General features: G+C 35.8%; 1 pseudogene; it reads left to right on the forward strand.

Annotated features, from left to right (window-relative positions):
* Positions 1-12,575: 12,575 nt before the first annotated feature.
* Positions 12,576-14,269, forward strand: LOC111153109 (annotated as a pseudogene).
* The last annotated feature ends 13,587 nt before the right edge of the window (positions 14,270-27,856 follow it).

Below are 27,856 nucleotides of genomic sequence, written 5' to 3' on the forward strand. Positions count from 1 at the left end.
AGGCAGAGGGAGAAGGAGAAGCAGACTCCCCACAGAGCAGGAGGAGCTGATGCGGGACTTGAACCCAGGACTCTGGGATCATGACCTGAGCTGCAGGCAGGTGCTTAAGTAACTGAGCCACCCAGGTGCCCATGAGTCTTACACAATACACAGTGCTCACCTCAATACAGACCCTCCCCAATGTCCATCACCCAGCCACCCCATCCTTCCCACCCCCCTCCACTCCAGGAAGCCTCAGTTTGTTTCCTGAGATTAAGAGTCTCTTATGGTTTGTCTCCTCTCTGGTTTTATCTTGTTTCATTTTTTCCTCTCTTCCCCTATGATCCGCTGCCTTGTTTCTCAAATTCCACATATCAGTGAGATTATATAACAATTGTCTTTCTCTGACTGACTTATTTTGCTTAGCATAATACCCTCTAGTTCAATCCACATCATTGCAAATGACAAGATTTCATTTTCTGATGGCTGTGTAATATTCCATTGTGTGTGTGTGTGTGTGTGTGTGTGTGTGTGTGTTTATGTGTACTCTCCACATCTTCTTTATCCATTCATCTGTTGATGGACATCTAGGCTCTTTCTATAGTTTGGTTATTGTGGGCATTGCTGCTATAAACATTGGGGTGCATGTGTCCCTTTGGATCAGTACATTTGTACCTTTGGGGTAAATAACCAGTAGTGCAATTGCTGGGTTGTAGGGTAGCTAGGGAGACTATTCTGACAGTAGAGTAAATAGTTAACTGAATGATGTTAGTTGGTTGTGGTGGAGTTGGAGGAAGAAGGAGTCAGAATTTACTGAGAGGAAGTAAGAAGTATTATACTACCTATGTTGTATCCATCCCTGATAAAAATTTGGCAGATCTGGTGTGTGAAAAGTAAGATGCAACATATTCAAGGAGGCATGGATTTGAAAAGAAGGGAAGTCATGACAGGTGGAACTCCAGTTCCAATCAAGGCTCCTAAGTACTTAACATAATTTAGGGACGGTTTCTCTCTCTCTTTATTTATGTATTTAACAGACAGAGATCATAAGCAGGCAGAGAATCAGGCAGAAAGAGAAAGAAGCAGGCTCCCCACTGAGCAGAGAGCCCGATATGGGGCTCGATCCTAGGACCCTGGAGATCATGACCTGAGCTGAAGGCAGAGGCTTAACCCGCTGAGCCTTCCAGGTGCCCCAGGGACAGTTTCTCTTAATTTGCTTCTAGTGTGATCACATGGATAAATGGAAGGTTATACCCAAGGCTTAATGAGGAAGAAATGACTTTACCTTTTTTGGGGGGGGTAAAACAAGGAGGGACAAAGGACATGTTATGTGGACTATATCCATGTGGGGGGAAAGATCCTATATAAATGTGGAGTTCTTTTCCTTTTGTTGTGATACAGAGGCTCTAGAGAATCTCTAGAGGGAGAGATTAATTTTTTAAGACAAATATCCAAGATTATTTTTCCGTAAGAAATAGGAGGATGGGCAGTAGAGGTATGGCGAGATGCTAACAGAGGTTACTGACTCACCAGCCTGATTTCCTTTCAGATCTAAGACAGATATTTATATTTCCAAGATAGTTAAAAATCTAGTTCCCAGGTGTTTGTGATGACAATTCAGCTTAAGTGGACAAAAACACCCTAAAGCCTTCAGCGTTGAGTTAAACCTGACTGTATAGGGAAAGAGAATAGGGGAAAGGATTTGGCCATGAGCCTCAAAATGATAGAGAAGCCACAACATAGATTGTGCTGCTTTCTTTGTATATGATCATCACTTATTTTCCTGGTAGAAGAAAGTTACAGATCAATAATGATAAGCATAGACAATTGACCCTTGAACAATAAGGGCATTAGGGACACCAATATTGACACAGTAAAAAAAAAGCCATATAAATTTTGACTGCCCCATAACTTAACTACTGATAGCTTATTGTTGACATGAACAGTCAACACACATTTTGTATGTTATGAAATATATTTTTACACTAAAGTAAGCTAGAGAAAGTAAAATGTTATTAAGAAAATTAAAAGAAAGAGAAAATACATTCGTAGCCCTGTACTGTAAAAAATCCATGGGTCAGTGGACCTGTGCCATTCAACTGTGTGTTGTTCAATGGCCAACTGTATATGCACCTGCTAATTCTTCAGAGGAGAGTTAACTCTTTCAAACGATTTGATTTGCTAACTGTGGTGATGAGTGGGAATTGTAGAAAGTGAGAGAGGGAATACTTCTCTTAAATAATTGAGAAGGACTGACCAACAGTAGCTTTATGGTTATTGGGGAGGTCATAGAAACAAGTATAAATGGGGAAGACAGAAGGGAAGGAAGTGAGAGAGAAGAGATGGGAGGAGGGTTGAGAGGATGAAGACTTGAGAAAAGACAAAGGAACAAGGCAAGATATTTTACTTGAGAGAGAAAAAGGAGAAAAGTCACAATTGGCACAGAGTACAATTATGGGATAAAAAGGTGCATGTAGAGTATTTATAGAAATATTCTGGTGTTATGTGTCCTGGAAACTTTTAAAAAATTACATTTGAATGAGTAGGTATTCCTACTTTTATTTTCCTTTTATTTTAGTGAAGTCACAGAAAAATCTGGTGGTTTAACAATGGCAAAAATTGGATGTGCTGATCTTGTCTCACATCACATAAAGTCAATATATACTATCCCAGTCTTGATATAGATAATGAAATAAAATGAGTTCTATTCAGATTTAAAAAGACTTGAATATAAAAATATTTTAAGTCACAACAAGAGTCCATACTTAGAAAACAAGAGAGAAAAAGTAGAAACATCAAAGGAAAGTAGGCCATATAGCAAAATTAAAAAAGAACAAGATTTAAAACAGTGAATAAACTATACGATAGAATTAAAACATAAAACACTTACTAAGCTAGATAGAAAAGTTAAAATCATTGGTAGAAAAATGGAAACTCCAAGGTTTTTCAAATATAATGTAATATAAAAAATAAAAATCATGTCAATATAAAATGGATATGTTCCCCATCTTCCTAAAAACTTGAAAAATAAAAGACCTGATAAAAGTAAAGTAAGAAAATGCAAACAAAAGACAAAAACAAAAGCATGGATCCCAATATTAATATGGGAAACAGGAAAATTTTAGTTAAAAAACATGAAGAGAAAAATCATGATAGCGATAAATCATACATTCTACAATAAAATATTTATTTATTTATTTAAAAAATATTTATTCATTTTAGAGAGCATGAGTGGGAGGGGCAGAGGGAGAGGGAGAGAGAATTTCAAGCAGACTCCATGTTGAGCACGCTGAGTCCAATACAGGGTTTGTTCTCACAGTCCTAACATCAGGGCCCTGAGATCACCATCTGAGCTGAAATCAAGAATTAGGCACTTAACCAACTATGCCTCCCAGGTGCTCCTACAATAAAGATTTGAAAGACAGAGCTTGTCACATGATTTTTTGGTCTCCAAAAGTAGATCAGAAAAAATTATAAAGTTTCATTAAAGTGTAAGAATTAATCGATAAAAAACCAATAATAATGTTGGAATTTCTCTCATGTAAATTAGAAAGAAAAAATACCAGCATAACCATTCTGACTCCTGTATTTTATAATTTTTTCCTTGAAAAATTATATAACACAATAGGAAATATTAGAAAGCAAAAGCAAAATGTAATAGATATATAAAAAATAAAATATTTCAATAAATGAAAAATTCATGAGAATCAATTATATATTAATAAACCACATTAAAGTTATATAATTTAATATCAAAACCAAAATACATTTTAAAAAGGCATGTCTGACTTTTATAAAACAGCTATTTGTAAGAAATATAAAAGAAGCCTGGAGGAATATTTTCCTTGTTACAGTGACTTTCATAAAGATATTTATTTCCTGCCAAATTTCTCCAGATTTAAATAATATAATGTTATTTTAATTAACTAAGCAGTTTTAAAAAATAGAAAACACCTAAGATACATTTGGAAAAAGTGTTTTTTAAGTTTTATTTTATTAATGTACCATCCTTGCCCAGAACTCAAATCCTTAGAAATGACAGAGAATGAATATTTATTAAAAAAGATAAGCAAAATGCATAATTACCATGACAATCAGAACAAATTTCAAATTGAAAGGGGGCAGCAACTTGGAAAAACCACCTGAAGCAGAAAAGTCATTGGGATGAATTTGAAAAAGATAACCCCAAATGTACCCAGTACTCAGGGCAGTAGCTCTGAGGGTATTTCAAGGTTGGATGTGGGGGACACTGCAGAGGTATAGGAGTCTGAATATTAACTAGTTGATGTCTGGGACAGCAAGAAATTAACTTTCTCGCTTTGTAATACTGACACTGACCAAGTCTTTGGGTCTAAACAAAATACTTTGTACTATACTCTGTTGCCTCAGAGAGAAGCTGTAAGCATATGCACCTTAGTTGGAGACACAGGGCAATTTGCATGCAATCCAATGACATGAAGGAGGAACAGGGCACTCAGTACTCAGCTCAAGATGGCTCACCTTTCCCCACAGCCCATCGTGTTCCTTCTCATCATCACTAGAAAGACACAGATTTTACAAAAACATAAACAGTTAAACATGACAGTTAAAATTTATAGGTAAGAATACCATTAGCAGTTATATTCCTCCAAATAAAATAGATAGCACAAAACTTAACAAATTGAAAATTTTCACATCTACATATAGTAACATTGTTGATAGAACAAATTTAAAAGATATTAGAATACTCTGAGAGTTGAGAATAAAATGGAACCCATATTTGATTACCTATCAGATCTATGAGTTATTTGATCAAATTGAAGATATTTGGAGATCATGGCTAATATGTAATCCTTCATGGTACAATCAAAGGAACAGAATGGCTTTTTGGCATTTTTTATTTTTTTTAATGATCACAAGTAGGCAGAGGCAGGCAGAGAGAGAGATGGTAAAGCAGGTTCCTTGCTGAGCAGAGAGCCTTATGCAGGGCTTGATCCCAGGACCCTGAGATCATGACCTGAGCCAAAGGCAGAGGCTTAACGCACTGAGCCACCCAGGCGCCCCACTTTTTGGCATTTCTGTTTATGAGATATTTTTGGTCTGAGTGTGAGCTAACCCAGCATGGTAAATTCTAAATCATGACAGGAAGCTACTAAGGACTCAAGAGTTCTTACGGAAAACTTAGTTTCTCTTGGAAAAACAAGCAGAAATTCGAAAGTCACACTTTTAAGATCCTGAAATCTAAATAATTATTCATCAGCGTTTTTATAAATGTTCTTCAAGGATCTTTTTTCATTTTATTGAAGACAAATTCACAGTCTCAAAAATGATGTATAAATTAGGATATGGATTTGGTTGCTGTATCAAAGACTCAAATAACAAAGCTGTTAACATGGATAACATAGAAAACTGAAAGAAGGTAAATAAAAATCATATATCAAATTCTTCTCCCAAGGAGAATCACTGTTTTCGTTCTAGTGCATTTTCTTCTATGCATTTTTCTATGTATGCATGTGTGTGTATTAAGTGTAAATTAGGAAATTTATACCATTTATATAAAAAGATTATACTGCCTTACAATTTTGTATCACAAATTTTCAGTAAACCTTAAACACCACCATGGAATTAATGTTTTTAGGAAAATTTATTTTGAACTCCATATAATTTTTTCCTTTATATATATCTAGTTTACAAGGCTATTTTCACACAGTTGGACATTTAAATTTCTTCCAGGTTTTCACTATTATAATTAATGGCACAATATTTTAATTCCTATGTAACATCTGAATTTGAGATTATTTATTAGCATTGATTCTTGGAAGTAGAGTTATTGATGAGGAAAATTGTATGGCTTCTGATTTCTATTGTAATTTTGCTGTTCTGAATGTTTGTAGCAGTTTAGACATCTACCAGTGCCTCACTTCTTATATACTTTGCCAGCCATGAGTTTCACAGTATTTTAAGAATTATTGCTTGAAAATTTTAAGTAGCTCCCTTGATCCTTGACTATTTTATGTTTTCCAGTCCTTTATGAGCCAACTGGAAAACTTGTCTTGTTTCAGAAAATGGTACAGTTGTAGATGAGTTTTCTATTTTTAACTATCCTTGGATTTAATCTCATCTTTTTTATCAAGATGGATTGATGACTTAAATATAAAAATAAAATCTCTGATATGATAACACAATAAAGACAAGATTTTCCTGACAAAATTAGATGAGGAGGGAAATTATAACTGAGTAAATAAAATAAATCACAAAGGAAAATCCACATATGTAATTAAAAAATTGAAAACTATAAAACAAATCATAATTGGAGAAATATGTCTTTAATATGGTTGTATATTAATGTATACGTATGAATATGTAATTAGTAAGATGTGTATACACACCCATACACTCTGATGCTAGGATGTATTTGACATTCCATAGTTTAGTATTTTCTAATTTTTTAATTTTGTTTTTATTATCTTAATTATTTCATTGTTTCTACTTATTTAATCTTTCATATAATATTAGATGGTATATTTCCCTTTTATTTGGGTAGATGTTTTTATGCTTATCACCAATTTTATACTTATTATCAGTATTTGTCCTAAAACTTTAGGGTAGCCTAAAAGATATAAGTAATTCTTAGCATTCTTTTTTTTTTTAAAGATTTTATTTATTTATTTGACAGAGAGAGAGAGAGAGAGATATCACAAGTAGGCAGAGAGGCAGGTAGAGAGAGAGTGGGAAGCAGGCTCGCCGGCCAGCAGAGAGCCTGATGCAGGTCTTGATCTCAGAACCCTGAGATTGTGACCTGAGCCGAAGGCAGAGGCTTAACCCACTGAGCCACCAGGGCAGCCTTGGCATTCATTTTTGAAGACAATGTGTTATGACTTTAATATGATGAGTGATGAATTCTCAACAGCTATTACTAAATCTCTGGTTGCTCAATAACAGGCAAGAGGAGAAAAGAAAACCCAAGCCCTTAATGAAGCTTTAAAAATTGCTTATTGAATTATGTGGTGGTTTTTTTTTTTTTTCTGACAGTGTTCTATTGAGTAATTCTATGGCAAAAACTCATGTTCTGTTAAAAAATATTTAACATTTTAAGTTCCATACTGAAAGACTAAATCCTAGCAGTGATATTTTGCTTATTCTTATCTCCTTAGCCTACTAAAGTATTTTGGATGTTAATGAGGAATTTAATGTTAATTGAGAGGGATATGGGTTATAACACAACTGACCTTGAAATATCACAATGATAGACTTGAAAGATATTTTGGACATAATCTAGATCAGCATGCAGGAAAAAGATCGCAGGTGATTGGTACCCAGTTCTAACCTAGGACACCTGGGGAAAAATGACCTGATCAAATCACCTTGTAAACATGCCTCCTGAAACTATTCCTTGATGGAAAGATAAAACTCCTATTTATAGAATGATTTTAGCAGGGTATACATGGTCTGTTTGGGTTGTTTATGGATTGATGAGTTGTGATTTACTGGAAAATGTCAGTGTGAACTGTGTAGTTAGGAAGTATAAAATAGAGATGTTTCATGATTAAAAGAGCTTTCATTATACAATGAGGCCCTTTTCGGTTTACTTAGAGACCTCATGTATTAGCTCTGGGCCAGGGTATATTCTTATACATCAAGAAAAGACCCAGACAGCTAGTTCAGGAATTCCAGAACTTTCCATATTTATCTGTTTCCCAGCCACCCCTATCCACTGAATTATCAATGAAAAATGACACTGGGTAAGAGATGTGACTCATGGCAGTGATGATTTAAAAATCCTACCTTCTGTGATATCTTCAACCTTTTTATTCACAATTGAGAACAGAGGCCCTGATGGGGTAAATAACTTTCCCAGAGGTGCTATATCTGTGTAGATGACACTCATTAGATGTGTGACCCTAAGAAGTTGCTTAATATTTTTATGCTCAATTTTTTCATTTGTTAACTGGAAATAATAATAATGATACTTGCCTCAAAGTTATTGTTCAGATTAAATGAGCTAGTTTATATTGACATAATTAAAATATTTCTTGGAATGATAGTACAAATGATGTGTCCGTTGTATTATTTAGCACACTGGAGTTGTATGCTTTGAGTTTAACTTTTGGTTTCCGGTCCCGCACTCTGCATCTTCTAGGGTTCATGAATTTCTTTTTTACTGAAGAAGAAAGTCTTAATAAAATAAGTAATTTCAAAATGTGCTCTTAGTTTTATAAAACAATAGGTAATTAGAATTCTTCTCTTTCCAGACTGTATAAACAATGTTTTGAAGATCAAATTATTCATGCATAGAAAAAGGATTCGTAAATTCTATAAATTAGAATAGAAATCATCACTCTAACCATATTCAGATTCACTTTTGGTTCCAAACAAGTACAATGTAAATTAATAATAGGTGAGGGAGGGTTATCGCTATTATAGATGATTTGTAACTTTAGAAATTTATATTAAATGAGTGATATGTTTGGGGGAGGTCCTGTGTCTAACTATTAAGCTTTATTTGTTATATGACAAATAATCTGAGAAGTGTGTTCACATAAACTCATCTCACTTAATAAGCATAATAATTTAATGAGATAGATATTTTGATTGTCCTTATTGTACAGAGGATGAAATTGGGCAAGAAGTGTTTAATAAGTTACTCAACTTCCAATACCTGACAGTGGTTGCCCAACTATTAAAGACCAACAGTCTATGTCCTCTAGTCTCAGACTTCTTCCCTACCGTACCATATTAGGCAAATGAGTGCTCTGAGTCTTAGTTTTCTTCTCAGTAAAATAGTATAAAGATGAGATAAAGTATTCAAAGCACTTAATGGAATGCCTGGTGTATCCTCATAGCCTACTAAATTCATAAAAAAAATTGGTGGTCACATAGATAATGACAACAGGATTAGAGTCAATCCTGATCTATCAAAGATCATCATTGCTTACAGAATTGGAGGGAATACTTACAAAGATGGTAATTATTTGGCTAATTATTTGTTCATTTGATGGATTTATTTTGCTTTAGCTCTTGTTGAACATAGTTCTTAAAAACAAAAACTTTTGCCGTCACAATGTTAATGATTTTCTCTTAAGAGCTGAGTGTTGGCGTTGGAGAAAGGTAGGGTAGGCGCACTGGGTGGCTCATTCTGTTGAGTGGCTGACTCTTGATTTCGCCTCAGGTCATGGTATCAGCGTCCTGAGATGGAGCCCTGAGTTTGGCTCCATACTGGGTGTGAAGTCTGCTTGAGATTCTCTTTATCTGTCCCTCCCCCAACTCGTGTGCACACTTTCTTTCTCTCTTAAAAATAAAAGGGTAAGTAAAAAAGGAAATGGAGAAAGGGGGCAGAGAAATTTAAAAGGCTCTCTAGTTAATTTGTTTCCATTTATTTTTACAATGAAAGATAACCTCATTGAAAACAATAAGATAATATACTCTCCTACAAAAGAAGATGGATTTTACTCCTTTTTTTTTTCTTTTAAAGTAATCTCTTTACCCAACATATGGCTCAAATTCATGACCCCACGATCAAGAGTCAGATGTTCTACTGATGGAGTAGTCAGGCACCCAAGAAGATGTTGTTTTAATAGATTGTACCTATGTACCTTTTTATATAAATGGGATAACAAAATATAACACTACAGATATTAGTGTTTTATTAAGAATATGTATTTCTACATGAGCCAGGAAGAAAATGGATTGGCAAAATCAATAACCTGAGACAGAAATATAATTTGTAAAACAATTTATTTCACCAGAACAAGTAACTTTCAATAGTCAAGAGCAGTTTATTTTTCCTGTTGGTGTTGTATGATTCATCACTCACTGCTTTGAACATTTCATTTTGTTGTCATATCTGTTAAATAAGAAAATACATCTTTAATTATAGTTCAAGAGAGCACAACTTTGAGAAGAACGGTATTTGTATTTCAAATACACACTACTCTCCAGTGCTTTCAATTTAAACAAGAAGTGTCAGTTCCTGTCAAGTATATATCAATAAGTATCTTAGATTAGGTGTTATACACAGTTGATAACATCTATCTTCACAGAATTTATGGTTTAGGGAAGTAGAATAGCCATACTCAGGCTGCATATCTCACAGTACATTTTGTTGTGACTTATTTCCTTGGGTATTAAGAAAATATTTTTAATTCATAGGTAAAAATATGAAGACTTACAGAGTTTGATTCAAGTGAGCAATATATATTGCTAGTAAATGTCAGTGAAAACTTAAAATCTGATCTTCAAATAACAAATTTTGCCTTCTTTCCATAGATGATAGGTTTTTTTTTGCCAATAGATACTCTTAGAAATAATATAAACAATATACAAAAATATTTCCTTAGATCACTTTAAAAATCTTTTATGCAATTTCAATTCAGTCTAATTTAATTTAAATTCCAGTGTTATGTTTGTTTCAGGTGTATAATATAGTGATTCAACAGTTATAAGTTTTTTTTTTTACATTATTTGGCATATTTAAACAATTTGATAGATTTGATTTATATCACAAGTGGAATAGTAGTTACATATTACTTATGGAGGAGTTTATGAGTTCATGAATAAAACCAAGTTAAATGATTTTGAAAAAGATCTATTTATTTATTTTTAGAAAGAGAGAGAATGCAGGTGTGTGTGAGCTGGGGGAGGGGCAGAGGAAGAGGGACGGAGAGAATCCTAAGCAGACTCCACACTGAGTGTGGAGCACAACTCAGGGCTCGATCCCAGGACCCTGGGATCATGACATGAGCTGAAATCAAGATTCAGATGCTCAACCGACTTACCCACCCAGGCACCCCACCCCCAACTTAAATGATCTTTAAAAATTTCTACATGAAAGTGATTAACCAGGATCAAGTAAAAAATACTGAATTTCACTCAGTTCATCTGTCTGTTCTTGGATTCCAGTGGTTGTTATTCTTTTTATTCTTAGATTTGGATTTGAATGCTAGAATTTCGGGGTGCACTTTGAAAATTAAAAGTATCTAAAGGATATAAAGCCTAGGAAAAATTATAGTATTCACTGTCACAGTATATAAGTATCTCTAAGCTATATAAATTCAGTTATAGCATTATTTACTTGGTTGCTTGATTTTTTTTTCTTACCACTTTCAAGATTTTCTCTTTGTTGTTGGTTTATGGCATTTTTTTATGATAATATTTGGTGTGATATCTTTCCATTTATCCTTTTAGAGTTTGTTGGGCTTCTTGGATGTGTAGATTAATGTTTTTCAAAAAATTTTGGAACTTTTTATTATTTATTTATTTGTCTTTTTTCTCCTCTTTTTCTCTCTTCTGGGACTCCTATTTGTGCATATCTTGGTATACTTGTTGGTGCTTACATTACTTTGAAGTCCTTTTTTTAAAATATATTTCCTTTCTGCCTTTCAGATTACATAATCTATATCAATTCTATTTTCAAGTTCACTGACTTTTTTTTAGCTATTGTACTTTTCAACTCTGGAAATTCTATTTGATTCTTTTTTATAATTTCCATTTCCTTATTGATAGTCTCTGGTGGATCAGACATTGTCATCATGCCTTCCTTTGTCTCTTCTAAACTCCTTCAGTTCTCTGAACACATTTATAATGGATGCTTTGATATCTTTGTTAAGTTTGGCATCTCGGTCCTGACACAGTTTCTGTTGCTTTTTTTCCTGTATATGGGTCACATTTTCCTGTTTCTTGTCATGATGCAGTTTTTATTCAAAATTAGACATTTTAGATGATGTATTGAACCTGGGTCCTGATTCTCTCATGAAAGTTCTTGTTATTTTTTACCTTCATCTCTTGTCTCTGTGTGGGCATGAGAACTCAAGCCCCAGTACCTGCTTCAGTATGCCCTCTGCTCTCAGGGCAGCTGGAGTGTCAGCAAGAATGTTTACTGATTGGTTTGTTGCTTATATCCTTGTGCATTGTGTATCTTTAAAATTGTTTGATTCTTTACATTACTTATTTATTTTTAAAAAGATTTTATTTATTTATTTGTCAGAGAGAGAGCAAGCACAAGAGTAGGGGGAGTGGCAGTCAGAGGGAGAAGTAGGGAGAAATGGGAGGGAAGAAGAGGGAGAAGCAGGCTCTCTGTGGAACAAAGACCTGGACCTTGGGATCATGACCTGAGCCTAAGGCAGATGTTTAACCAACTGAGCCACCCAGGCATCCCTATAAATTATTTAAATATGAAAGTATCACAAGATTTCTTCCTCCAGAAATACAGGCATGCCTTGTTTTCCTTTACTGTGCTTTGCAGGTGTTGCATTTTTTAGAGATTGAAAGTCTGTGGCAACCCTTCATCAAGCAAGTCCATCAGCACTATTTTTTCAATAGCATTTTTTCAATTGCTGCCTCTGCCACCTTTTGGTAATTCTTGCATTATTTCAAAATATGTCACTATTATTCTATTTGTTATGGTGATCTGTGAGCAGTGATCTTTGATGTTACTACTATAATTGTTTTGGAATGCCACAAACTGCACCTATATAAGACAACAAGCTTAATCAATAAATGTTGTGTGTGTTCTGACTGCTCCACTGACTAACTATTTCTCTATCTCTCTCTCCTTTTCTTGGAACTCCTAGTCCCTGAGGCACAATAATATTGAAATTAGGCCAATTAATAATCCTACAATGGCTTTTAAGAGTTCAAGTGAAAGGAAGATTCACACATCTTTTGCTTTAAATCAAAAGCTAGGAATGATTAAGCTTAGTGAGGAAGGCATGTCAAAAGCTCTGGTATGCTGAAAGCCTCTTGCACCAGTAAGACAAGTTGTGAGTGCAAAGGAAAAATTCTCAAAGGAAATGGTATAGTGCTACTCCAGTGAATACATGAATGAATAAGTTTAACAGCTTTACTGTTGATATAGAGAAAGTTTTAGTGGTCTGGATAGAAAATCAAATCAGCCACATTACCTTAGTCCAGAGCATCATCCAAGGCAAGACCTTAACTCTCATCAATTTAACGAAGGCTGGGAGATGTGAGGAAGCTGCAGAAGAAGAGCTGGAAGCTAGGAGAGGTCGGGCCATGAGGTTTAAGGAAAGAAACCATCTCCATACCATAAAAATGCAAAGTGCAGCAACAAATGCTGATGTAGAAGCTTCAGAAAGTTATTCAAAAGATCTAGCTCAGATAATTCATGAAGGTGGTGACACTAAACCACATATTTTCAATGCAGATGAAACAGCCTTCTTTTGAAAGAAGATGCTATCTAGGATTTTCATAGCTAGAGAAGATAAGTCAATAACTAGCTTCAAGACTTCAAAACTTCAAAGGATAGTTTGACTTCCCTTTTTGGGGCTAAAGCAACTTAGTGACTTGAAATTGAGGCCAATCCTCACTTATGATTCTGCAAATTCTGGGGCCTTTAAGAATTATGCTAAATCTACTCTGCCTATGCTCTATAGATGAAACAACAAAGCCTTGATGACAGACATCTGTTCACAACATGGCTTATTGAATATTCTGTGCCCACTGGGGAGACCTACTGCTCAGATAAAAGATTTCTTTCAAAAAATTACAACTCGCTGACAGTGCAGTTGATCCCTAAAAGCTCTCATGGAGATGCAAAACAATATTGTTGTTTTCATGCCTACCAACACAATACAACATCCATTCTGCAGCCCATGGATCAAGCAGCAATTTCAACTTTCAAATTTTATTATTTAAGAAATACATTCCAGGCTTTTAGCTGCCATAGTGATTCCTCTGATGGGTCTGGGTAGAGTTAATTGAAAATCTTCTGGAAAGAATTCACTTAGATGCCACTAAGAACATTCATGAGTCATGGGAAGAGATCAAAATAACAACATGAACAGGAGTTTGGAAGAAGTGGATTCCAACCATCATGGATGATTTTGAGGGATTCAAGATGTCAGTGAAGGCTGTAACTGCAGATGTGGTGTAAAGAGCATGAAAATTGGAATTAGAAGTGGAGTCTGAAAATGTGACTGAATTGCAGCAATCTCATGATAAAACATTTACAGATGAAGAGTTGTTTCTTATAGATGAACAAAAAAAAATTTTTTTTGAGATGGAATCTGCTCCTGGTGAAGATACAGTGAAGATTGTTGAAATGTTATGACAGGATTTAGAGTGTTTCATAAACTTCGTTGATAAATGTGGGGCAGGGTTTGAGAAGATGGACTATAATTTTGAAAGAACTTCTGCTGTGGGTAAAATGCTATCAAACAGGATCACATGTTACAGAGAAATCATTTATGAAAGGAAGAGTCAATCAATGGAGCAAACTTCATTGCTATCTAATTTTAAGAAAATGCCACTGCCACCCCAGTCTTCAGCAACCACCACCTTGATCAGTCTTTAACTACCAACAATGAGGTAAGACTCTCCATCAGCAAAAAGATTACCACTGGCTGAAAGCACAGATGATGGTTAGCATTTTTTAGCAATAAAGTGTTTTTAAATTAGGGTGTATATATATATATATTTTGGACATAGTGCTATTGTACACCTAATAGACTACACTACAGTCTATTATGCACTAGGAAACCAAAAAAATTGTTTGACTTGCCTTATTAGAGTATTTACTTTATTGTGATGGTCTGGAACTAAATGCACAATATCTCCAAGGTATGCCTATATAATAAACATGTTCAGACCAGCAAAGGTATGTTTTCTCCCACTAAACATTCTTTAAAGCTAGGTGGTTAGAATAAATTACTTACATGGAATATTAAGCAAATAATAAGGAAATGACACTTGATAAGAAGAATTACATCACGTTTAATCTTATCGTATAATTCCACTATCCAAGGATTTAGTTTCAAGGAGAAGGTACTGGAAGGATGAATCAGTTCTTACCCTATCAACCTCAGAATCACACTTCCTAGTCAAAGTGATGGCAGATGCAACAGAGAGCCTGTTCTCCTTCTGTCCTACCAGTTTATTTGTATGAAAGATTTATCAGTTTTGTGACATTGGCAAGGTTGTGAAGATTGGGGAGAATTTTGCAATATGGTAGATATTGCCATTGATTTGATTTTTAGAATATATTTACCAACTTGTTGAATATTAAAAATTTGAATATTTGTCATAAAACTTTATTGCATATTTTTAGTGAGGATTACATATTTATGTTATGGATAACAAAGGGGATTTTGGTACATTACATTTACATTATTTTACATTTTGTATTATATTTGTAAGAGAGAAGAAGCAAAAGTCAGATCACAGCAAACCCTTCATGGTTTTGAATCTGCATACTGACTAAAAGTATCAATAGGGATGTCATGGATATTTCAAAAAGGAAAATGTACTTGCTATTAAAAACAGCATGGGTTTGAATGTTGATATTCAAATTAAAAAAATATAATTGTTGTAAACACGGAATGTATTTCCCAATATAATTACTATAAAGTTCTATTTCATTTTCAAGTCTGCATATCTCTTCCTTCTTTTTATTTTTATCCTTCTACTAAATCTTTTCTGCTCCTCATTAGTAGATATAAAACTAACTTTATAGTTTTGTAAATATTACCAACATTACAAATGAATATACATATTACTCATAATTACAAAATTTCCTAAACCCAGAAAACTATGTATTTTCAGGAAACCCAAGATAAATATCAGGAAAATGTGGATACTAAACTTAGTTAACATCTCTGATATTAAATTCCATTAATTTACAAAGTTCAGAACTATAAGGGAGGCATACCCAGATTTGACCTTACAAACTTGACTCTGGTGCTATTAAACTCTATTAAAGTCCTTACAATAAGACTATGTGAAGGCAGAGTATGGAGAGTTTGGCCAAAGTACTCCATGGTATTGCTGCTTCAGCATTCATTGTATATGTCTAGGTGGCCTCCAGAGACCTCAAACTGACTTCAGCACCTTCTGCCAGCTCAGACCAGAGTCGCAAGGAGATTTCAGTTTCTGATAAGACTTGCCCAGCAGCCCATGTAAACAACAGTCTCCCCCCAGTTCCCAGGGCCCTCCTTTTCTGTATCTCTTAGATAAGACTCTCCTGAAGCTTACCAAGGGTCACTCTTTTCAATTTGAACTGACCAATCCAGCCTTAGCTGGGGAACCCAAAGCACTTTACCTGCAGACCCTAATAAAGGCATGTGCCCCGGTCCGGACTGTCTGCTGGCATTCTGCCTTGACCTCCCACAGTGGCCCCTCAAGGCATCCTGCATACTTCTTCCAGGACCTGTGATTAATAAATTTATCTGTTTCACTTTCTCTTACCATCTCTTGACATCTTTTGGTCTTTTGTTGAACCTTGGCTAGCCATCCAATATCTGGGGCTCTGCTTCACAAGTGTGAATTTAACAAAGTGTCAGCACAGAGAGAAGATAACCAGGTGAAGACGGAGGCAGAGATCTGAGTGATGCTGCCACCAGCCAGGGTACACCTGGGGCCACCACAAGTTGGAAGAGGCAAGGAAGGATCCTTCTCCTGAGGCTTCAGAAGGAGCATGATCTGTGAGCACTTTGATTCCAGTCTTAGAGCGTCTAGAAGATGAGAGAATAAATTTCTCTTGGTCTAAGACTCAGTCTGTGATACCTTGTTTTCAGCCTTGGGAAATGAATATAGGTAGGTGACTTCTTTTGGTTTTGACAAGCCTGGGAATCACTGCTTCATCTTATGCTTTTATTTTTGCCACCCTATGCGATATTGAGAAAGTGACATTGCTAGGAAAATAGATTTATAGAATTTACAGAATGTAAGTACTTAAAAGGAACTTCGGACCTTAATATCAAACCATTCACAGAGCAGAGGTAGAAAAACGTTTTCATAAACCTGTTTCTGTTTCACTTCAGGAAAATTGAGACAAATGTTGCTTTGTTGTCTCAAGTTAGAAGAGATGTTTTCAGTTTCTAGACATGGGACAGTGAAACCTATTAGTCATGTGAAATATGCTGTGTGTCTCTGAACAGTCTCTGTAGATGAAAAAAAGTATCTATAAAACATAACCTTGCTTTGCCAAGAAATGACAAATAAGTTTACTTGCTCTAATTCTGATCTAAAATATTAATTTTTACATATTTGCTTCTCTATTATGTTTTAAAAAATATTTAGCATTCCAAAACTATTACTCAAAATATAAATATCATTTGAAGAGCAATAAATATTTATTCAGATTAATGATTTCTTGAATCATATGTTTAATAAAAAATCCTTTATACGTCTAATTAAATTAGATTAACCAAAACAGACTGAAATAACAAACACCCCTCCATCCTTCACTAGCCAGCTAAGATAGATCAAGGCAGAGAAGAAAGGGCCCAGTCATGATACATAAGAGCAAATAACATCCCTGAAACACATCCTTCCTCCTTCCTGAAGACCTTAAAATCACAAATCTCTGACACAAATTAGCTTAGGAGCTCACAGGATCTAGAAAAAAATCCTCTGGCTGTTATTTTCTTTTTGCACTGAAATGTGGGGTCACCTAGCAAAACATTCATTTCTACACTACCCTTCTTTTACTTTCCTATTATTTTCTATCCACAGTGACAATTTATCCTGAGCAGACTCACCTGCCCCTTTAGATCAGAAGATGTGAATTTTATGTAAATATCATGTAAAAGAAGTTGTGACTTAGGGAAGGACTTGTCAACAATATTTCTTATGTTACCGTTTCATCGTTTGGCTCTATGATATTCTTACCTACTTCTTCAAGCATTGGAATTTCAGTAAGATTTTCTGGTGAGCATCTCAAAGCGTGGTCCAGTGTTATATACAGTACTTGTTAAAATCAATTGAGTTAAGCAAGGTATTCAGGATTCATTCTCCTTTAAATATAGAAACCATTGGGATTACCCATCTGCAAGAGGTAGTTTTCATTTCCTTTGGTTCCAAAACCCTAAAATGAATTGTTTATTAAATGTTATATAAAAAATAATGGACTTTGCAGCACTGTAATTTTCTGCCATAAAAAAGCAATCAAACTGGTATAGCTAACACTGGTGCCTGAACAATGCAAGCTATTACGTAAAATTGGAAGGAAATGTGCAATAAATTATGCACTATGCACTTGTGCTTGCTAGAGGCAAATCTCTCTTACTCTCTCTTTTTGAAGTAAGTTCTTGCGTGACTATAGTTTTCCTTTATGCCCTTTGCTTTCTGTGTGTATCATCTTGAATACTCTGTGTGTGCGTGCGTGTGTGTATGTAGACAGTAGATAGCTAGATAGATGGCAGATAGATAGATGATAGATAGATAGATAGATAGGTAGATAGGAAAACACCTAATATAGGAAGGAAGCTTAGAAATCATGCTTCACTACTACATTCTATACCAAATTAAAAGAAAATTCTTTTTTTAAAAAGATTTTATTTATTTATTTGTTTGACAGAGAGAGAGATCACAAGTAGTCAGAGAGGCAGACAGAGAGAGAGGAGGAAGCAGGCTCCCTGCTGAGCAGAGAGCCCGATGTGGGGCTTGATGCGGGGCTTGATTCCAGGACTCTGAGATCATGACCTGATCCAAAGGCAGAGGCTTAATCCACTGAGCCACCCAGGCACCCCTTAAAAGAAAAGAAAAGAAACGAAAAGAAGAAAAGAAAAAAAGAGAAAAAAGGAAAGAAAATTCTTAACACAGAATTCTTCGAAAGTGCTCGTGAATGCTTTAGTACATTAATTTATTTCTATCAAATTACATTTTGTGAAGGTTGTACCAATTTATATGACCACCAACAATGCACAAAGGTACCTGATTCATGGAGCTATTTTCAAAAGTTTTTTTAAAAAGTTCGACAGTTTGATAACATGCAAATAGTACTCTATTGTTGTTTTATTGTATCTTTGGTAAAAAATTTCATTATTTTACTACATATTCAATAGTCATTTATATTCTCTATTTCAGAGGGTAACTTTGTTGGAATTACCTTTTATGTTTTACAATTGGGATTTTTATTTTTTTTTAACTTATTTGGTAGAATACTCTAGTAAATTTTTTTGTGTGTGTATATTTAAAATATACTTTAGTTTTCAGACTATTTTTTAATTTTGTGATTTTTGTCATATTGTCTCATAACTTTTTATATTTAAATCTATCAATTTATACATTTCTCATTTTTTGTAGTTAGACAATACCCAGCTGAAGGTCAGCTAAATATCCATTATGTATTTTACAGTTCGCTCATTTAAACCATGATTAACCATTAAATCATTCTGTAATTCATTGTATACATAGGAATATTTTCTAATAAATGTCTGTCCATTTATGAATTAATCCTCTTACCACTGATTTAAATCTCATCACTGCACATATTTCATTCTAGTAAGCTTAGTTTTGTCACTTTCTGGTATGTTATGGTGATTTATCTAGTCTAATTACAGAACAATATTACTGATTATGTGTTCCATAATAACTGGTGGTAAAATCAATCTCTATTATTCTTCTAAATCAAAACATTCTTGAAGATTCTTAAAATATAATTTACAATTAGTTTTTCAAGTCCAAAAATATACCTTGGGTATTTGTTTTAAATTATGTTTATTGATGCATTTTAGAAGCATGGTTTCTACAGCATTATGTTGAGTCCAAAGTCAGGAGCCAGGAGATGGATTGCTCTAGTTCAAATCCTGGTTTTACTGCCTCCTCTCTGTGATCTGTGCCCTGGTTAGGCTAGGCACAGAATCCAACTTAACTTACTTTCTCCATGCCTCAGTTTTTTTCATATATGAAAAGCAGAATAATGAAATTAGCTACCTCCTTGGGCAGTGGTCAGAATTAAATAATACCATATTGACATAGATTATTGTCTAGTACAGAATAAGTGTCATTTACAAATTTCTTACTCAAAACTACTTTTGTATCTTTCTATACAACATTTTTACCAGATTCAGAGAATTATTGCCCCTTTCTTGTTTACACTGAGTTCTAATTTCACCCCCTACCCTTCTAGCTCTTGGTAACTTTATTTCCTTCCTTCTATTTCCTTGGTTTAGCTTTATTTTTCATTTATTTATTTATTTGAAAATTAGGTCAAGTTCTTATCATTGTTCCCTTTTACGTGAACTATTAGGAATGTGAATTTCTCTGCCTACAGCTTTGGCTATATTGGTTAAATGTTACCTGTAGTAGCACATTCTTATTTTCTTCACTATAACTTTGTTGGCCAGTCTAGTTTTTAAGTTCAGAGTCACTCAAATTTAAATATGTGCAAAGGTTTTAAAAAATTTCAATGGTGATTTGAACTCCGCGATGACAACATAATTGCTTTATCATGTCCCCGTTTTGTATCTAGTTTCTTTTTTATTCTTTTTGTATATTATTTCTTTTGCCCTTTGCAGCATTTGCTTACCACTTCACCTTTCGTTTTGTGAGAGCAGGCAGTTAGTTAGGTGCTAACAGCATGTCTGCAGGGCAGGAAAGAAGTCATGGCCAACCACAAGGAGGTCAGAGGCCTGTCCTGGCAGCAGTCCAACACAAAACAATAAGAAAACAGATCAAACCAGAGGGCTGAGAAAGTAGGTCAAAGTTCATGTTATTCCTTCATTTTACCCTGTTAGCACACTGAAATCTCCTACCTGAGGGGCCATGGCAGGAAACCCCTGACCAAATAAGGAAGAAAGCTGTGGAGATCAAGAGCCTCTGGCGACATCTTTTGGATGGGCTGTCAAGGCCTTAGAACCCAAGGTCTCTCCAGTCCACCTGGCACCAGTTTCTTTTTTCACAAAGGATAAAATTTTTGAATTTTATGGTAATATAAATTTATTTCTAATGGATATTTTCTTTCAAATGTGTGCATTTCTTCTAAAAGTTGAATTATAGATGTTCTTTTTCAAAAAAATTCATTTTTATAGGGCTTTAGTCTTTGAATTCATCAGATTAATAAGAGCTCTATCTATTACTACTTTTGTATTGAAAACAGGATGGGCAGAGTCACCTCAATTTCTCTTAGTTGTCAGCTTTTGACACTAACATCATCTTCGAGGCATTAAAGCTAAACCCAGGTTGATATGCACAGGCCCTAACCAACTTCTTGACATTTTTTTTTTTTAAGATTTTATTTATTTATTTGACAGCCAGAGATCACAAGTAGGCAGAGAGGCAGGCAGAGAGAGGGGGAAGCAGGCTCCCCGCCGAGCAGAGAGCCCGATGTGGGGCTCGATCCCAGGACCCTGAGATCATGACCTGAGCCAAAGGCAGAGGCTTAACCCACTGAGCCACCCAGGTGCCCCTCAACTTCTTGACATTTTATCGCCATTTAGTACTATTGGTGTGAAACTATATCAGCCAGTTCTAGTAACTGATTGTCTTGCTATGAATTATAAAATTCATTTCTAGAATTTGAAGTGGTTTGTACCATTTCCTTCACTAGAAAGAATAATCGACATATAAAATTTCCATGATGATTTTCCCAGGTACTGCTTCTTCTACTGCCTGCATTTTTTTCCTACAACAAAGCATAACTCCTGTCTTTGATACAAAGATTGTTGGAAGTGTAGCCTTACACTGAATATACAAATGTGAGGTATCATGGGAAATCCGCTCCCAGATGGGGGACCACTCTCTTTTCTCTGGTCTGAGAAAGGACTGGCCACACGATGCGTAGGTTTGGTACATAGAGCTGGGTGGTACACTATGGAATATATTGACTGCCCAATATTTATTTCCCATCTCTCTAATAACAGAAGCCAGCCTCTGGTCATGCATCATGATTTGCCTGAGCCATTCATAACTATCCTGTTGTCCTTGCCAGGTTGTCTGCAACCTCTCCAATGACATTTCAGTGTAAGTGCAATGGAGTGGTTTCTGAGAGAGTCTGTGTTGTGTACATGGAGGTCTTGGTCCTTGGATTCCCTACAAGAAGATTTATGTGAGAATACACACTCAAGTAAAGATAATCAGTAGGAAAGGGACAAGCACAAAGTGGTTTATTAAAGGAAAAGTACACTCTCAAGGTGGGAGAGTGGGCAGGTCCCACAAGGTGGAACCAATCCTAGGTTCTTTTGCAATTGGATATTATTGACTCTCTGTGGGCTAGGAGGAACTGCAACATACAGTGGAGTGGTCTCTGATGGAGGCTGCTTCCAGTCATTTGGGAAACTCCCATAGGTTGGGAGGGGAAGACTTTGACCCTACAAGGTTTGTGCCAGAACCATCATGGCAGTCTTTCTCCATCTGTTGGGGCTGGTCCCTCAATGCAAATGCATTATGATGAGTCTAGAGGTTACCTTGGGGCAGAAATGGAAGAAGAGAGCACATGTTCTGCACCAGTGGTTCTTGCTCTCAGGCCCAACATCTTGGAAGCCACAAGGTCAGGATGTTGAGCTCTTGGATTTATACTGTGTAGCTTATTTGTCACCGTCCTTGCTTTCAGCTCCTGTTTCTGTTCTTCCCCTTCAAGAACTCGGCACTCTGCCTCTGGTATTCCTTCCACTGCTCGTCTGGCTTCTACCTAACAGGAATACTTTTGCTTGACTGATAAAACAAAAGAGTGGCTGACACTTCTCTTCCTTTGCTTTTTCTTTCTTTTTTCTTTTTTTTTTCACCTTGAATTCAGTCCTGATACTGTGTTGCAGCACTTTTCTTATGACCACAAGGCAACCAATATGATTATGAATGGAAAATGTAGGCAAAAATGTAAAAATCTCCTAGCACAGGGTCTGTATGACACTTTACAGCACTGAACTACAGCAACAGCCAACTCAGACTTCATTTCATATATAAAAACTAAGCATTTATTTAAACCACTGACAGTTGGACTTCTTTATAATTTTTTTAAGATTTTATTTATTTATTTGACAGAGAGGAAGAGATCACAAGTAGGCAGAAAGGCAGGCAGAGGGGGAGGGGGAAGCAGGCTCCCCGCTGAGCAGAGAGCCTGATGCGGGGCTCTATCCCAGGACCCTGAGATCATGACCTGAGCCGAAGGCAGAGGCTTAATCCACTAAGCCACCCAGGTGCCCCAACAGTTGGACTTCCTACTTGAATTTGAAAGCATTCCTTCTCAAATATACCTGCTACGTTTACTCTCTTATTTTACCTCTAGGTTACATTAGTATTTGAGTAATATGAATTCATTATAAATTCTTGTAAATGATTGAATAACATTATAATATCCAGTATTGATAAAACTCTATATTATTTTCCAAATATGTTTATACATTTTTTAACCAAAATTAAAGAAAGGAAAATTAATTGTGAATAGATTATGCATGTAACTCCAAGTCAGATTATAAACAAATTACTCATGTCACTACAGTTTCCTTTCTGCAAGGGTATCACAGTTTAGGATTTTACTCTGGAGCACAGGCAAATAATTTGATATCCCCACATCCCATTGCTTCTTCTGTATGGATCGAAAGCTCTACAAACAATGTATAAAACTGTGCTGTTGACCTACACGTTCCACTCCACATTTAACCATCAGATGTGATATTGTAATATTTTTCCTTTTATGGAGAGGGATAGTGTCAGAGAACTGCTGCAGAAATAGAGCAAATCTCTTTCAGGATCTGACCACATAACTTTTGACATTTGTGGTTGTGAATTTTAGAGACTGTTTTCTGTAGAATATCTTAGATTTTTTTAATATTATAATAGCTGCCATATTTCATCCAGTTTATTGTTTTTTCCCTATTTTATAATTCTTCAAAGGCAGAGGTCACTGTATCTGACATATGGTAGGTACTCCTTAAAGGCTCCCATGCAGAATAAATGAATAAACTAGACAGTTCTCGGGTTTTTTTTTTTTTTTTTTTTGTGAGAGAGGGAGAGAGCAAGCAGAGAGGAGGGGCAGAGGGAGACAAAGAGAAAATCTCAAGCAGGCTTCACACACAGCATGAAGCCCTATGAGGGGCTCCATCTCAGGACCGTGAGATCATGATGTGAACTGCAATCAAGAGATAGATGCTTAGTTCACCGAGCCACCCAGAAGCCCCTCTCAGATATTATTTTTAAAGTGGACTTTATATTTTAGGGCATTTTTAGGTTCACAGCAAAATTGAATGGAAGGTTCAGAGATTTCCTTTCTACTCCCTGTCCCCACACAGACACAACCTCCCCCCACTATCAGCATCCCCCATCAGAACAGTACATTTATTATAACTGATGAAGTTACATCATTATCACCCAAGGTCCTTAGTTTATACTACAGTTCACTCTTGATGTTGTCTATCCTAGGGTTTTGAGAAATGTATAATGACATGTATGTACCACTGTGTTATCATAAAAATAGTTTTACTGCCTTAAAAGTTCTCTGTACACTGCTGATTCATCCCTTCCTCCCTCAACCCCTGACAATAATGTATCCTTTTACTGTCTTCATAGCTTTTCATTCATTTAGTTGGAATCATACACTATGTAGATTTTCAGTTTGGCTTCTTTCATTCAGTGATATGCATTTAAGTTTCCCCATGTCTTTTCACGTCTAGGTGGTTCATTTCTTTTCAGCACTGAGTAATAGTCTATTGTCTGGATGTACCACAATTTGATTGATCTAATTACCTATTGTAGGACATTTTGGATGCTTCCAAGTTTTGTCAGTTATCAATAAAGCTACTATAAGCAACCATATGCAATTTTTGTATAGAGAGACCTTTTTTTAACTTCTTTGGGTAAATATTAAGTAGTGCAGTTGTTGGATGGAATGGTAAGAGTATGTTTCATTTCGTAAGAAACCATCAAACTGTCTTCCAACGTATCTATACCATTTTGCACTTCCACCAAGCAATAAATGAGCTTTGCTGTTAGTCCACGTCCTTGCTAGTGTTTGATGCTGTCAGCATTTTGGACATTCTGATAGCTGTAAGATAATGGTTTTAATCTGTGGACTCCTACTAATGACTACCAGCAAAGATTTTCTTTCTTCACTTTTCTGTAGAACTGGAAAATGGAAGATGCAATTTTTAAAATTTTCTTTGTGATTTTCAACCTTGAGGCTTGTTTCAAAAACATGAAGAGGGTGTTGATCTTTGCATGTGAATTTTCTTATTTTGAATATTCTTTTTTATCATATTTACTCCTCTTAAAAAATCAACTGATATTTAACATATTTGGTTCAATATGAATCATAAATTGAAAGATAACTTTCATAGGTCTGATGAGTTTTTAGCAACCACATTAATTGATATTACCCTGAAGGCAAACATAAGGTTTTCAGAGTATAAGACTTGTCATTACTTAAAGCAACGAGCACAGGGACCTGGAAAAGAGGAAAAGAGAAACCTTGAAATGATGAATCTGCTAATTCATACAGGCTACATGCTGCCTGCTTTCCCCCTCAGACCTTTGCTTCTAATCTTTTGATATGTGAATGACTAACTCATTGATCAAAGTTTCATTTCCCACCTGCAATGTGAACCAGTAGACTCTAAATCTCTCCCATTGTCTGCGGCTGTTCAATCACCCTTGAAATTTCAAGGCTCGTCTTCTAGCCAACATCCCAGTGTTCTTTCCCCAGAAACACTCATGAGGCAGGAACAGGAAAATATTTTCTCTAGAGTAACATAAAGTCAATAGCCAAAATAATGTTACGCTTCATGAAAGTGTTCTTTTGTTCCTTAAGAAAAGATAATTGATATAAGAATAGTTAGAATTCAGATGCTCTGCCCAAGTTTTCAGAATTGAGCAATCTGAAGTTGAGTCCATCTGACAGGCAACAGCTAGGAACTAGATTTATGTAGACTGACAGAACTGGTGGGAAGCAGAGGAGAAAATCACTGAAACCAAACTGTAATGGACCTGACCTTTACCTTGAACTTCTGACCTGTTATGTCACCTATTTGGCCGTGACCTAAGAGTCCAGTCTTCGGTCTGGACTCTTAGGTCATGAAAGCATCAGAGCTCTAAGTTTATGTAACTTCTAAAAACAAAAATCAGGTGGATCAAATCATTCTCTTGTGAAGCCAGGATGACGGAATAGAAGTGTTGGGTCAGGTATGCCATTTTTTTTTTTTTTTTTAAAGATTCTACTTATTTATTTGTCGGAGGAAGAGAGAGAGAGATTGAGAACACAAGCAGGGGGAGCAGCAGGCAGAGGGAGAAGCAGGCTCCCCACTGAGCAAGGTCTTTGATTCCCAGGACCCTGGGCCACAGACACTTAACTGACTGAGCCACCTAGCCGTCTGAGATATACCCTTTTGTCTTTTCACCTTTTAGTGCTAACACCCAGGAAATGGCCTTTATGAATTTAAAAATATTTTCTCTTTGAGAGTGCTAATTGAGTGCAATCTTATTCGTAGGTTATGAAGATATAAAATAGTCTGCTACAAAACTACTGACATGGGGCGCCTGGGTGGCTCAGGGGGTTAAGCCTCTGCCTTCGGCTCAGGTCATGATCTCAGGGTCCTGGGATGGAACCCCGCATCGGGCTCTCTGCTCTGCAGGGAGCCTGCTTCCTCCTCTCTCTCTCTCTACCTGCCTCTCTACTTACTTGTGATCTCTCTCTGCCAAATAAATAAATAAAATCTTTAAAAACAAACAAACAAACAACAAAAAAACTACTGACATGAATTCAGAAGCCATCTGTATTAGGAAGCTCACTCTTTTATATGACATTTTATGATTCATTTCATCAGCCTCATAGTGGCCCTCAGACGACACTCCAAAAATACTAGTCCTGTGAAATGAGCTCTGAGAATGCTGCCTTAGGGAATAAGCGAGATTGTGGGCTTTTTTTTTTTTTTTTTAAGGCAGATTTGTAATAAAAAAAAAATGAGCGAAGTTTCCTCCCAAAAGAATTTCAGAAGTTGAGCAAACATGGTTAAACACAACTGGTTAATCTAGGGATGAGTGGAAGTAAAAATGTGAGTGTGAAATAGAAAGACAGTGAAAATGAACAAAGACTAAAAGGGAATGCTGAGTATAAAGTACACTGCTGTATTTTCCCTATTCTGACCTTCCCACATGCAGGAAACATAAAATAAATATGGGAGTAAAACAGGAAACATAAGAAAATAAAATTCAGAAGCACATTTCTTAGGAGGAAATGTCAAAGAAAGAAAAGATCAGGGTGGGCTAATAAAGTGTAATGGAATGTCCCTGTTGTCAGTTTATTTTAAGAAATTCTAGATGACAAAGTGTGTAAGTCAAGCTTCTCCCCGAAGTTGATTCATTTTTGCAACTTGTAGCAACCTTATGGTTACCAGGCCTCTCATTACACCAAGGGGGTGCCTAAAGCAGTAGGGCCTGGGGCTACTAATGAGCAGCTCTGACTTCAAATCTGCCAGGAAAGTCAGGGTCTGAGTAGTGTTGCCTTGGGCTATGATTTTACACAGCTTCTTGCTCCCACAGTCAACATATGAGCATCAGAAGACAAATCGGGCAGGGTCCTAATAATGCCAGAGTGCCAGGTGAAAATCAGAAAGGAGATTATTAGGCAATTTTCCTTCAACTTCATTAAAGACATTTAAAAAATCTATATTTTTGTAGCCCCTTTTATTTCCTTCACAGTCATTTGTTAAGGTCGGAGATGCTGAGAAATGCTTTTGGCATCCTGGAAGAGCAAGGGCAAGAGAAGCAAGAAAAACATATGGAAGAGGAATAGAACAGTTTGTTTTTCAATCTTCAAGCTGTTTAGTAGCTACTGTTGAAGAAATTTAAGAGAAATGAGTTCTTAGTCATCCATGTCCCCGTATAGGAAGAACTCTAGAAATCTCCTCTTAGAGCTTGAGAGTAATCAGGAATACTACTCATTGAAGGGTTCCAGGAAGCAGAAGACTGTTGAATGATTGTACTGTAAATGAATAGACACAGTTATGAACAAGGGAATTATTTCTCTTTTTATTCTATCTGTTCAGATTGCTTATAGTGCCAGATATAGCAGATCTGTTTTGAGATGATCTTTTCTAAAACGTTTGGTTAAGGACATGGTAAGTTAGCTTTTGAAATTATATAACCTGACACTTGAATTTCTTTTTTACGGTTGATATGATTTAAAAGAGAACACGAATGAGGAGTGCCTGTGTGGCACCGTTGGTTAAGTGTC

Source organism: Enhydra lutris, unplaced genomic scaffold, assembly GCF_002288905.1.
Source record: "Enhydra lutris kenyoni isolate GAN:26980312 unplaced genomic scaffold, ASM228890v2 scaffoldscaffold3, whole genome shotgun sequence".
NCBI classification, from domain to species: Eukaryota; Metazoa; Chordata; class Mammalia; order Carnivora; family Mustelidae; genus Enhydra; species Enhydra lutris.